This window comes from Anser brachyrhynchus (genome assembly GCF_964034855.1).
Source record: "Anser brachyrhynchus genome assembly, chromosome: 5".
NCBI lineage: Eukaryota > Metazoa > Chordata > Aves > Anseriformes > Anatidae > Anser > Anser brachyrhynchus.
In genome coordinates this window covers 26,532,445-26,546,708 of record NC_137699.1, presented here as the reverse complement: position 1 = coordinate 26,546,708, position 14,264 = coordinate 26,532,445, and the positions used below count along the sequence as shown (strand labels likewise).

The window sequence follows — 14,264 nt, the reverse complement described above, 5'->3', positions numbered from 1 at the left end:
ATACACCAGAAAAAAATATTCCAAGTGTAAACAAAGCATGGGTTCTTAAAGGAAGTGAGTTGCAATGAAAATCATGAGATATTTGTTTAATGTTGTCAATGCTTCGTGAAAAAGGCAATTGTTTCCAGCTGTTACTGCAAATTCTAAAAGATCCATCCCAACTGTGAATTAATTCCAAACCAGTTAGCACTTCAACTCTTCATGAAACAATAACAAACAACAATTCTGCTTTCTGGTGAAAGGGGAGTTAACAATAAAAATCAAACAACTAAGAAACTGATGGTCGTCAACTGATGTTATGGGTAACTAGACTTATTACTTAAGCATGAGGGAAAGCTTTTCTAGTACTATTGGCTTTTTTTTTTTTTTTCCCTCCACTAACTATAGGTAACTATAGATGGTTTAAAAAAAATAGTTTAATCAAATTGGAGCCTTCTGTGGTATACACTGGGAGTTTAAAAAAAAAAAAAAAAGCTATGAAAGAAGGACAGAAAGTTGAGAGAGGGGAATCAGTAGTAGATTGATGGGGGGAAAAGAAAGTATAGTAAAAAAAAGGATAACGTATCACCTAGACGTGAAATACTCATTCTTCTTCTCGAGTTAATAAAAGTCATAAATATTGTATACTGTCATGCTGAATCTACTTAAGTCCTCAGCCAAGGAAAAAGCTATTGGTCCTAATATTTTTAATTATTCCTTTTCAATAATTTTCAATAATAATTCCTTTTCAAACAGACTTGAAAAGGAGAAAATATGGACATGATCTTGTTCCTTCTTGACCTCAATATTCATATCATTAAATCTGTAGACCATTTAGGACCTTACATCATGTTCTCATAGTTATGTATGCAAGGTCATGTTCACCTGATCCTGTGAATCTTGAAATTATGATTTTTCTCTGACGTATATTTCTCCTTTGTCTCTTTTTGATTTATACTTATGCTTATTTTTGTTGTTTTTATTGATTACACTCATGCTAGATTCACACCTGTTTCTAATCTAACATCTACAAGAGTATCTCATGTCTTAAATCGGTGGCATAAGATTGATTTACTTTAATTTCCTTGTTTCTAGATTCAATTTATATGAGAACTTAAAATTTATCCTTATAGAAGATTGAAATTTTTAGCCCTTTGTATAGTAAAAAAGAATTCCCACAAATTTAAAATCAATCAAATAAAAAAATAAATCTACAGTGACCCCATCAAGTTGCCTTTTTTTTTTTTGAACTGCAATATTTTTTGAATGCTATCAATAACTTCAGAATTCTTAGTGTTCGTACCCTGTGTTTCTCAAGGATCCTTGTAAAAGTGTTGTTTCTAAATTTTTCAATTTCAATTACAATTTTGCCTTTTAAATTCTTGTTATAGTATATTTTTATGTGTAGGATTTCTATCTCAGTAGCCAGTTGCACTGAAATATTTATATCTTAGAGAAGAATAAAGGCTTCATGAATTATTACTTTAACAGCTGAATATTATTATGTTAACACATCTTCATTCCATGGTTTCCATGCTACTTAAAAAAATGTAATCCATAGTGTCCGAAAAGGTTGAAGACCTAGATATTTGTGATCACCTCTTGTTCAGTAATATTAGAATACTAGAATTAGATCCATCATAATTTATATTATAGAATACTATTGAAAGGTTCTTACACTCTGCTTTCCCTGTGCAACTTTTCCTTTTAATACACTGGACAATGCTGTAAATGGTCTATGATCCAGATTTCCATCTTGGATAAAAAACAATAATGGGCTAATATTTTAAACTAAAATAACTGACATCAATTTTTCAGTATTATTCAATGCCCGTCAGTACGGGTCTATGGTAGAGTGCTGTAAGTAATACACTGATCCTCTTTATGCCTTTTTTTTTTATTACTAATTACTGATAGTCTAAAATTCAGAAAAAACTGCACACATAACAATGAAGAACAGCATATTTGCTAAGCAGATTGCAAACAACCCATACATTATGCAAGGACAGAGAGATGGAAATACCAAGGGATGAAAAGAGAAGGGTCAGAGAAGGAAAAAGAGTTAAGCGGGTGAAACACCTGAGAGGCATAGATATTCAGAGTTACAGGAGTGAACAGGTACTTAACGTAGCTCAGAAACCCAATAAAGTAGCTGAGAGCATTTTTATTTTCTTCCAGTTAATATAAAGGAGTAATTAGTAACTGTATCATCTGTTACATTGAAATTGATTCCCTACATATTCTGCTAGATTAAAAAAATAAATTCTTAGCACTTTTGTTTTCTGGCCACGTCTCTGCCTTACTGCATACAAGCATTGTTAAAACAGTATTTTTAATTATCTTCTAAAATTTTTTAGTTTATCTTCTAAAAGCTTCTGGCACATTTTTTTGGGACATATTCCACGTTCTTTCCTAATCAAGGAAGCTTGCCCATAGCTGACCCTGCTGCTCCCTGGCAAGTTCACTGTAGTGAAAACAAGTTACTATTTAGTAGATTACAGTAACAGAAGATATGTTTTGTCATTCCTTGAGTATTGTATGATCTGTCGCTGGTCATTGTATGACATGTAGTTTGACATGTTTGTGCTTTATGCTAGAAAGTGACTCCAGATAAGAAGTCTGATGCTACGCCGGCTGGTTTAAAATCCAGTTTGCAGGGGCCCAAGATGGATGTTATGGCCATTAAGTTGAATGTCATCTCAAGATTTTACCATGAATCTGTATGACACCAAGTGACCGATGCCTCATTATAGTCTGCTTTCAAGTGCCTAAATATTACACCATGAACTCGGAGGGAATAATTGGCTTGTATAAGTAAAATGGGGCCTTTTTCCCTTTCAGTGTGTGCCTTTTATGCTTATGATCTATTATTTCAACTTAAAGTGCAGACACTGGGCATGTCTCTGCATGAGAGATTATTTGCTTATGACAAATAATTTCCAGCACTTCCTGTTTGGCCTTTAATCTTGCATCTGACTTCTACGTTTGTGGGGAAGAGGGAAAGCATAAGAAAAGCAAGAGATGACAGAATGATTACCTAATTTTTTCTTTCCTTCCAGCTCTGTCTGGTGGTGTTAGTGTTTGTCGTTGTTTTCCTCCCTCCCCTCACACCTCCAACCCAAAAAGAGTCCATTTGTTATTACCATTATGTCATCCTTTGAGGATGGTAAAGGCACCATTTGCCCCTTCAAAAGAGTGATTTGAGGTAAATGAATTTCTGTCTCATCTTAATAAGTTTGAGAGCATGGTTAAATAAACTAATGTAAGAGATTTTTTCTGAGAATGTTCTTTGATATGAGTGGGTCCATTTTACATCACAAAAATGGAGTTTTACAATAATCCCAGCTCTGCCTCTTAATACATTTTGACCAACTTCACTGTGGTTTGGTTTTCTTTCTGTTCTCTTCAGTATGTTTGCATACACAGCAATGTTTCAGTCTCTGAGATGATCTAGGTTGGGTTTTTGATTTTGTAGATTGTCCCCTTCTAAATTTAAAAGGTAGATTCTGATATTATTGAATCATATTTTGTTTATTACATGCTTTGACTGTAGATGGAATTAGATCTGACTGTTCTGATATGTAAAACCTTTTTATTTTTATGTGAAGAAAGGTAAATATTTTTTAATTTCATTTCTGATTAAATACCACATATTAATAGATAATTTTAACTGCTCATAGGCAAATGTGCCCTTGGTAACCATTTTCAAATTTACCCAATCAAAAAGCTAACCAGTTAAATCCTGTTGCAAAGCAGAAATACTACACTGTACTTGAATATCTATCTCCAATCATCAAAGCAACACTTTTTATTTTTCCCTATGCATATATTGCATAATATGGTGATCAACAGATTATATTAGAAGTATTATTGAAAAGCTGAAAGATTTATCTACCATCCAGTGTACTGATCTGTTGATCAGTGTTTTACAAAGGATGTCAGTATCTTGTTTTATAACCAAGAACTGGAAGAGATAGGTGGCATGATGTTTTTAAGCAGAAAACACTTTTTTTTTTTTTTTTTTTTTTAGGATAAGAGTATTATTTAATTCATGGTAATTATATACTTCCAGTGCTTTTCACCTCCAAGCATTAATACTAATTCTAAAACATAAAAGATGATTGGACTTTATTAATGGGAGGATGGATAGTTAGAAAGGTAGTATGTTATTCAAGGCCACAGAAATATAAAGAGTAATAACTGGGAGTCACGTCAGCACACAAAAATTCCTTAAGATTTTTTTATGTCCCATTATACATTATATCCTACTTAAGGTTATTTTCTAAGTAAATTCTGAAGTCTTTTTGCACAGTGCAGGTTTGTGATTTTCTTTATAATTCCTTCCTTTCTGAAGATGGGTTTTACTCAACAATATATCTTCTGCTAAGTAGAAATATTTATTTCAAGAAGAAAATTGGGGGAATGGGAATAGATGGTGCCACCCAGTATGTCTGAGTCATGTGCTCAGTCTCCTTTAAAGGGAATAAAACTAGATCTACTTTAATCTCATTCTTGGTTTTTCATTTCTGTTTCTACTGAATTATTTTGATTTGTTCACTGCTAGTTGGATTGAAAGTAAAGGTCCTACAAGCAACAGAAGATGTGATCTAGTTCTATAAATCTGATTATGAAATAGTTCAGGTCATAACTCTTTAGAACATGAAAGCATTGGCAATATATATTGTGTTAACAGTATTATATAGTATATTAACCTTATACTAAATTTCGAATTCTAAATTATTTTTCCTGAGGAAACCAAACTGCTAAGTCCATGTTGAAGATGAGAGTCTAAGATGAAGAAAACAATTTATTTTCACAAAGAGCATTCTGAAATAGCTATTTCAGTTGATATAATAACAGCAGATGCAGCTTAGTTGCAGACACTAAGTGAGAACTGAAATGGGGTAGGGCATAGTGCAAGCTTCTTAAGATAAGTATCAAAGAGATTAAAGGAATAATTTATAAAACAGCAAATAAAGAGGTGGAAATTTTTCTGGGATTGTCCAACATGAAAGAACACAGGGAAAGTAAGATAATCCCCTTGGTGAGTGAATAGGAATAACGAATAGGAAGCTTTCCATGGAATAGAGAAGCCAGGCGATCATCTTCTGCAGAGTTTTGTCTTTCATGGGATAAGGATAATACTTTTAAAATACTGTTCCAAACATGAGTCAATGCAGGCTTATTTTACAACATCTGCAGGCAAGTGTCTTGAGTGGCCTTAGAGTGCAGAGTAAAATTTTCGTATTAAATTCTCATCTTTTTGATACTAGAGGGCTGGTGACAATGTTTGCACAGTCAATCTAGATTAGGAACTCTGTGGATGTTTATGAAGGAAAATATTAAAAGTTTTGTAGATTATCTGTAGTAAATTTAGATAATTTACTTTGTAAATCCAGTTGTTTCATCTTCATACAGTTAGTGTGTTGTTTTCAGCTAATTGTATAGCTATGACACTTTAATTGAAATAGTCCAACATACACAAAAAACTTGCCACAAAGAAACTGCTAGTCTGTTCTTGATCAACTTAATCAATAGTTATAAAATGAAATGAATAATGGCATTGTGAGGATATGCTCGATGTCCTTTTAGTTTATGAAATATTGAGAAAAGATGCCATAGACGTATATTAGAATTAAAGATATTGCAAAATGAGCCTACATTGAAAGAAAATTAGAAACTTGCTTACTTCTAAAATCTCTACTTAACACTACCAAACATCCTTCTGTGTAATAATCTGGAAAGTACTAATACCAGCAAATTCAGACTTCATTAGAAATAATTAATTTGAATTGGAATTCTCTGCTGTTGGCATCCATCTTGACATACAAATGAAGAAATTGTAGATGTAGCTGTACTAATGGAATGAAATGGATTATTAAATTGGAGAGCAGTGTTTGAAAAGTTTTATAGGAAAAATATTCATTAATATCTTCAGTGATTAATGATGATGAATCAGTTGGTTTCTATGAAACAGTTAAATCAGTTTTAGATTCTAGTGTTTATTGTGTCATGGATAGATAAATTTGTCAAGTGGTAAGATGAGCAATTAATGGTACTAATAGTTGGAATTCCTTCTTTTAGAAATGATTTATTTGAATTAAAAGAAAAATCTTTATGATAAAAGTAACTTATACAGAACCTAAAGAAAACACTTTAGCAAAGTGTGAAGTGTAATGAATTTTTACACTGAAAACTTGAAGCTTAGTGTGTGATTATATTCTTTCTTTCTTCTATACAGATTCATTCTGACATAAGCTTTCCTGGCCAGTGGTAACTCAATATTATTAGAAAATACGCAATATCTTTTTAGGTGTCTTGATAATGGGTGGATCATTTACTATGATCAACTATTTTGTATTGTCCCAGAAAACTGAATATATTAAGTACTTCACAAAAGAAGCATGTTTTGAAATCAAGAGCAGTCCCATTCCTGCAAAAGAAATTTTAGTGAATATAATGCATCACCACATTTTTTCTTAAAAATGAAGCTCAGTCTTCTTGGGATATGTAAAGGTTTTTTATGCAGTTCAGAACAAAGCAGCATAAAAAGGCTGAAAATAATTTGGGCATTGAAACAACTGATGGTCTGGAATAGCTTCCCTCAAGGCAAACTGAAAACTGAGCTAGGTTTAAGCTGATCATCAGTAGAAAACTTGTCATATGGTATTTGTCATGTGACAGCAAAGGGCTGCAGTTAAAAGTGTTGTCTCTTAGATATATCTTTTGAGCTTACCATTTATAAAGTTTTCAGTGCTGATGAAGAGGCAGTGAACTGTGGATTCTTTTAAAAACTGTTCGGTAAGTGTAAATAGATGCAAAGTGATGCACAAGTGACATGACTGATGCATCTGCAGTGATGTCTTTAGATATTGTTGCTTTATTCTGAATGGAAGAATTATTTATAGGCATTTTGAAGTGCAGATTTTTATTTCTGCAGCTTTCATATGCTAAGTTTACTCTTACTTCTGCTTTAGGACTTTCCTTCTCTTCAGTGCTGAGGAGTTCAGATTCTGGGGCCAGTTGCTCCTGTTCATCTTACTGACGTATGTAAATATAAATATATATATATATATTTCCAGCATAGATACAAAACATTTTTTTTATTAATAGGCATTTTGACCTTGATTTGTTGTTTCTTTTCCTGTTCTCCTTCCTTGCCTCCTTTTTTCCTCTCTTTCTTTCTTGATGCTGACAATTTCATAAAGCAATGAAGAAACGTTTTTTTTCTGATTTTCGTATACACTAGACATCTAGCAGGAAGTATCGGTGCAGCTTTCAATGTTCTTTCACTGCTGAAACCATAACAAACTGTCTCCTATCCAGTACTTTTAGAAATACTAAATAGTGACCACCAGGTGAGAATTGCAACAGTTCTTAAATGAAGAAGAAAAAGCACCAATTTGTTTTTCTGTGTTAAAAAACAAACAAAAACTGCTAATTTCAATACTTACAGGAGTTGTGATTACTTTCTATATTCATATTTTTTCATATGCAGTACAATAATAGTCAACAAGCTAAAGTCAAATTTACATTTTTTAAAAGTCAGTCTGACAAATGACTTGTCAGCTAACTATGCTGTCTAATAGTGTGACCACTGAATTCAGATCTGTTGGGATTAATTTTAAGATTGGAAAGCTTCCAACAGCTTAAAATTTGAAGTAGAATAAGTAATAGTTCCAATTCTACATACCAGTCCTCTTCCTGGAATAAGTGGGATTGGAGGATGTATATATGTTTTGGTTTTGTTGTTGATTTTTCTTAACAATGGTACATGCCAATGTGTCAGGCATCAGACAAGTTACAACTTACAAGAAGTTCAAATTCAATAGAAACAATTTTAAAAGATTTTAGATGATAAATGCCTGAAGCATTTGAACTGGACTTTGTTTTGCTGAGATTACATCAACATTTGCTGGAAATGAAATATATCTCGGTAACTTTCATTAAAGTTGTTTTTGTTCTAAGCTAAATGTTTTAAAGTGTTGGAGTCAAACTCATGATCAATTTTTGAAGGGCCAGTATCAGCTCACGTGATTAAATCATACAAGGTTATCTATTTTTCTCCTTGCAAATATTTGTAGTGTCTATGGAGCCTCCAGAGCAGCTGAATTTGTGCTTTCAAACAACAGACATAAGGAAAAGTTTCTTTGGAATAATGGTTGTTTCATAAAGAATATAATTTTTAGACTTAGTAGCTAATGGTGGTCTAGAAGAATTATATTGTGCTCTACCCCTATCACTTTTTGGACTGAGATTTTTTTTTTTTCCTGCACCATACAGGAAGAAGTAATGATTCATCTTTTTGAAATATGCAGAGGATTGGATGTGATAAGTACCTCTTTTATTTTCTTTTCATGTGTACCACTTCCTTGCTGTGACCTTAAACAATCAACTTTTCCTTAGTGTGTTCCTTGAAACTCCCAAGTGTGAAACTGATTCTCTCAAAGCAGTAGTTTAATCAACTTCTGTTAAAGCACCATCAGTTTATTAAGAATAGGTTGAATTAAGTTCACTTGTTTTCAGAGGTTGCAAGAGCCATTGTATGAGTCTGAATTTATGTCCTAATTATTTTCACACAACTCTGCTGAGCATATGCATTTTAGAAAAAGCACAACAATTTTTTTTTTGCTCACGTATTGCTTTTCTTCTTCTCCCCCACCTTTTTTCTCAGATTACTAGAGGAATCCCTGAGGAATTCTAATTTGGTATCTGATTAATTCTGCTTAATTGTTACTGGTCATAATATGCATTTGGTTAAAACGTATTTAGAGCATTTGATAGAAAGAATACAGCTTCTTTGACGTATTCTTATTTATTATGCTGAACCAGCTACTGTTTTGTATTAACAGAAACATTGATTTATTGAGTTTTTTGTTTGTTGTTGTCTTCTGTTTTGTTTTGTTTTCTTCCCCTTAAGTAAGCATTTATAAGAGGCAAAATAGCTGTTGAGTAAGCTTTTGTAACTCTTGGTGTCTATTTTTTGTCCTGATTTTTTTAAAAGTTAGTTTTAGCATATATGTGAAAAATACTACACTGACGTATCAGAGACAGAAGTCTGAACTGCTTCACAGCTGATTTTGTCAATATGTAGCTTTGTGTACGAAGTGTAGTATGGATACCAAGAGTCTTCATCAGTGCTCAGCACTGTTTTTCATTTAGCCCTTATTTTGAATGCAACCTTTCAGTATGCAATAATTATGCTTTCTGTTTAAACTTCTTAAAATATTTTTATGCAAACTGAATCAATTTTTGGAAATTCAGGAAATATTCCTGTAATGTTAGGCATTTGATTTTAGATTCACTAGTGTCTATAAAATAGTATGTGTTATCTGGAAGAGAGAAAGAGGTGTGAGAGAGGTGGGAGTGGTGGTGAATTTCTGCTGACATAAGACCTGCTGACCTCTTTTTTTTTTTTTTTTTTCCTTGAGACCACTCTGAAGGTAGTATAACTGACAGGTACATCATGTCCTTATACATGACCTTCTGGGTTTTGTTGTTGTTTTGTTTTGTTTTGTTGATGCTGTTGTTGTTTTGTTTTGTTCTGTTTTGCACAGCACTCCAGTGCTATTCTCACTTAAATAAATGTCTGCATCTAAAGATCCTATTAACCTTTCACAGAAAGTATTTAATACCATAAATATGCACACTTATCTCACAATATGAGTATATAGTTTACATTGCTATAAAATCATGCCAATCTTACTGATTTCTTATGGATATGATGCTGTAATAGCCCCATGTAAATCTATAAGTATGTAACATATGCAAAACAGTAAATTTCTCCTTTTTAAAACGTTAGAACACACTAATATTCTGTATTTATTGTTATTAGAGAATATTTGTAATTTCCATGAATGTGTTTTCAGATTACACTATGTGAACCAAGTGATTTTTTCTTAATATTATTCCTTTATTCTCAAATAATTGTTGACTTTTCTTATTTTCTTTCTTGTACTTGAGACTGATTAAAAATCTAGTTGGTCAGGGAATACCTCAGCGATCAACATACACAAGTGGTCCTGCTAACATCCTTACCCTTAACAATCATAGAATGGCTCAGGTTGGAAGAGAACCTAAAGATCATCTAACTCCAACCCCCCTGCCATAGGCAATATTTTAGTCACTTAAACATGTTGTCATTTGCAGAGAGATTTTCTGTGATACCATCTCATGTCTTCTGATGATAGGTCATTTTTCACCCTGCTCTCAGTAACTTTTGCTTTTGTTATAAGACTGGCTTCCCTCCTGTCCAAAATCAGGTTATTTAATAGCAAGAGTTGGCAATACTGCAAAGTCTTATATTTTCCAAATTTTGAAAATTACAAAGACTTTTCTCTGCTGTTCTATTACACTCCATATTTATTAATCAGACAGAAAGCAATTTTGGCCAAAGTTCATCATGTGCGTGAAAGGAAAAATTAGATTTGCTATCTTACTGCTGATCATTCATTTTGAAATGGTAAATCTGTTTTTCTCATTTAGATAAAACTTAGATATTAACGCATGGCAAATTTATTGCTAATATAAACAGTAATAACTCTGTAATAGTTGTTAGTGGGTCCAGAATTTATTTAAAAAAAATAACACAAAGCAATATGATGTTGCAAAGACAAAAACAAAACAAACAAACAAAAAAAACTCTGCTCAAAAAAAAAATCCATCCAGTCCATTTTGTAAATGCATTTCAGTATCTTTGCATATATGTTGCTTGCACAAATAGGACAATTATCTTTTGGTGTTTGTATCAAGATGCAAAGTAATCTACATCTACAAGTCAAATATTTATTTTAATCTTACCTTCCTTGTGGGGATATGAAAGCATTTCACAGTTTTTAGGATTCCTGTGCAATACATATAAGTAACTATTTTGGTAGTGCCAAGGTACCTAACAAAACAGATAGTGTCTTACTAGATGATTTATTTTTTTTGTCAATCAAGCATGCCAGAATTGTAATTGATCCTGTTAGGGACTCCATAAAATTTCACAAATTATTTTCAGGATAACTGAGCAGAATCTCTACGTAGAGTTTTTGACATGAGAAGGATGTTGGCATGGGGGACAAGGGGACACAAACTAAATAGTAGGTAGTGCACGGAATTCCTGGAATGATGAATCAAATGAGCACTACATGCTCATAGCGCTACTACAAGACATGGGATGGTGTAGATTAAAGAATAAAATACAAGGAGGGTTTGGTGGTTGGGAACTGAAGAATACACAGTATTTGGCATATATAATAAGCTTACTGGTACTATTTTAAAAGAAAATCATCCAAATACTATGCCTTAAACATGTTCAATTCATGCATCTAGACAAGACAGAGAAAAATCTAATTATTTGGGGTTCGTTACTGGCCGTGCAAATATGAGTAGCCAATGAATCATTGAATTATGTGCCTGAATTTGTAGAAAATTCAAAGTATTAATTTTAAACTGAAACCATGATGTCTTACATCCTCATTATACCGAAGTGTCAGCTCTGATGTGCAATGTCAAGATGAGAAAGTAAAAGTTAAGAGAGAGAAGATCTGTTCTGGGACAGGAATTTCCTGGGGAAATTTGTTTCCTGAGGAAACAAAAAAAGGAAAATGGAGATGACATATACAAGAAGATCTTTCTGCATTTTAGTTCTTTATGTTCAAATAGACTGGTAGCCACAGCTTTGGCAGCAAGCTGATACCTTTTGTGCTCCCCTTATTGCATTGTACAGTTCAAGTTTGTACCTCATGTACCTCTGGGACATTATCCATACAATCTTCTGAATGTTTTCCTGACAATAGTATGGAGAAATATCTGAGAGAAGAGCACAAAACAATCATAGTTGGCCTTGTTGTTAGCCCTTAGAACTTAATCTAGAATCAGATTCCCAGATGTCAAAGATTAAAACACTACCATACAAGCATCAGACGTTTTTCTGTATGGATGACAGAAAGTATTAAGCCAGAATGTTATTTTACCCAGAGTGTGTTTAAAATGTGTGTGTAAAGCTAGGGATGAAGGATGGTGGTTGGGCACTGGCAGAGGTTCCCCAGTGCAGTGGTTGCAGCACCAATGAAGCCTGCTGGAGTTCAGGAAGAGTTTGGACAATGCTCTCAGACAGGGGCTGATTTTTGGGTGGTCCTGTGCGGAGCCAGGAGTTGGACTTGATGATCCTTGTGGGACCCTTCCAACGCAGGATATTCTATGATTGTATGGTTCCATGAATGAAACAGAAAAGAGGGTAGAAGGTAGCAGAAGTTGTCATTTTTGGATTGGCAGTAGTTGTTTTCTCAGGGATGATTTTTTTTTTTTCCTCATGGAATGATAACTGAATGCAAGAAAATAATTGCTACATTAAAAAAAAAAAAAAAGATATCTCTATCAACCTTCCGGTGGGCAGTTTTCTGGGGGATAAAGAGATGTAGGGTGTTGTAATTGGATGCTTTTTTTTCCATGGGCCATGATTAAAACAAATAGCTGTTCTCAGCATTGGATGAGTTTGGTAATCTTACCAGGTTTTTTTGTTTTTGTTTTTGTTTTTTTCCTCCTTTCTACCGGAGGAGGAGACTGCAAAACCCTCTTTGCAGAATGTGGACAGAAGATCATTGCAATGAAGGCTGTGATGACAGTGTCTCTATTTTATTAAGCTGAGTCTTTATCATATGTATTCCAGTGACTGCATTAATGGGCCTGAGAGTGAGAGAGACAACCCAAAATAGCTTGTGCCACAAGTATTTGAACATACTAAGGTGAAAGCGTAAATATTATAAGAGAAACTTAGACTGAAGGAAACAAATTCAAAAGTTTCATAAATTAGAAAACGTTTCCAATATTAGAATCGTTTTTTATATTTCCCACTGCATTTTTACTGCCCCTTTTCCCCTTCATTTTGTAGCAGTAATACTCTGCTAGATTTTGCTAAAAGGTTTCAACCTATTTTTTTCACCTTTACTGATGTATCTTGTCAGCTAATCAGTACTTTCCCAATTGAAACTTTACTTCTGAGAACATTTTTGTTGATATGCAGTTGTTTCATCTTCCGACTAACTAGGATTTCTGGTGATACTGCTGCAAATAATGGAGAAGCTTCAGCAGGAGGCTGCTGCTCATTGCCTTGTTCCATGAAGGACTCCAAGACTCAGCTTGGTCTCTCAGTTGAAACTGAGACTAAAACAAGTGAAGATTGTACTTGCTAGGTCCACTCAACAGCGTGGGTTATTCACTGGAGTTTTACAGTTTATAAAAGCTCCTTGAAGGTTTAAGCAACAGCTATCATTGTTTATTGTCCACAAAGTCACAGATTATGAAATTAAAAGGTAGCTGAAAGTCAGGATTGTTTCATCTAAAGGAGGCTCAGTTTGCATATGAGATGAAGTGATTAGCTTTCTACTCTAATTAGTACATGAATTTAGCAAATAGATGAGTTACAACCTTTAATGTTCCTTTAAAAATGGAATCGTTTCAAGTTCCTTTCTGAATACGTTTGTACGTGAGCTCTTGCTGCTTGCTTCGTACAAACCTATACTGGCGTTCTATATAGGGTAAATGAAGCAGAAGGCAGGTTGCATTTATCCTATGACAAGATGAAAAGCTGATTACGCAGATGAGTGCAGATGAAGTGGAAACCTCTCAGAGATTAGGTTTTGCTCTGTGTGCCCTACATTGCAGCCTGACATAATCGTTTCATGTCGGTTGCTTTCTGTGAACTCTGTCTTGATACAGACCACATGCTCGCAAAAGGGAAGTTACTAACAAACTAATTGTTAATCTTTGCCTGAAAATACTAAACACCAGAAGGGAAAGTCTTACTTCCAACCAGTTGTTGTTGGTTGTTTTTGTTTTTGTTTTTGTTTTTTTTTCTTCCCTAGTCTGCAGACATGTCTCGGTATGCAGAATATGAGCTAGTATTTTGCTATAGGCAATCAGTTGATGGTCAGAAGATTTCAGGTTGAAAGGATAAAACTCTGAGATTCCAAGTGGGTTCCTTTTGATGCTGTAAGTATCCTGAAGTGATAGGAATCTGAAGATCCCTGGTGTTTCAAGTAAAGGTAGGTAATTTCTGTTAAATAATATCACATTTTGAGATCTGCACAGTGAGCTAATTAAAGCATTTATTAGAATGTATTATGTATTAATGAACTCAGCAGAAGCAAACGTGACATTTTCAGCAGGCTGTAAGCTACAGTGAGAAATGGTATTTCCTTGTAATGTCTCAGCATTGATAATGGTCTTAAACCCAAATGGGAATCAACGCACATTTTCTCTCGGTTGCCTGATGTAAATATTTTAACCTTAACTCTGTT

General features: G+C 33.7%; 1 protein-coding gene across 3 annotated transcripts in view; it reads left to right on the top strand.

Annotated features, from left to right (window-relative positions):
* The window catches only part of FMN1 (formin 1), a 211,646-nt gene that overhangs the window by 2,580 nt on the left and 194,802 nt on the right, over positions 1 to 14,264 (top strand). For all 3 annotated transcript variants that reach the window (XM_080595284.1, XM_080595283.1, XM_080595282.1), the window contains exon 2: positions 6,957 to 7,025. The gene's annotated coding sequence lies outside the window, so the exon portion shown is untranslated. The remainder of the gene's footprint in view (positions 1 to 6,956; positions 7,026 to 14,264) is intronic.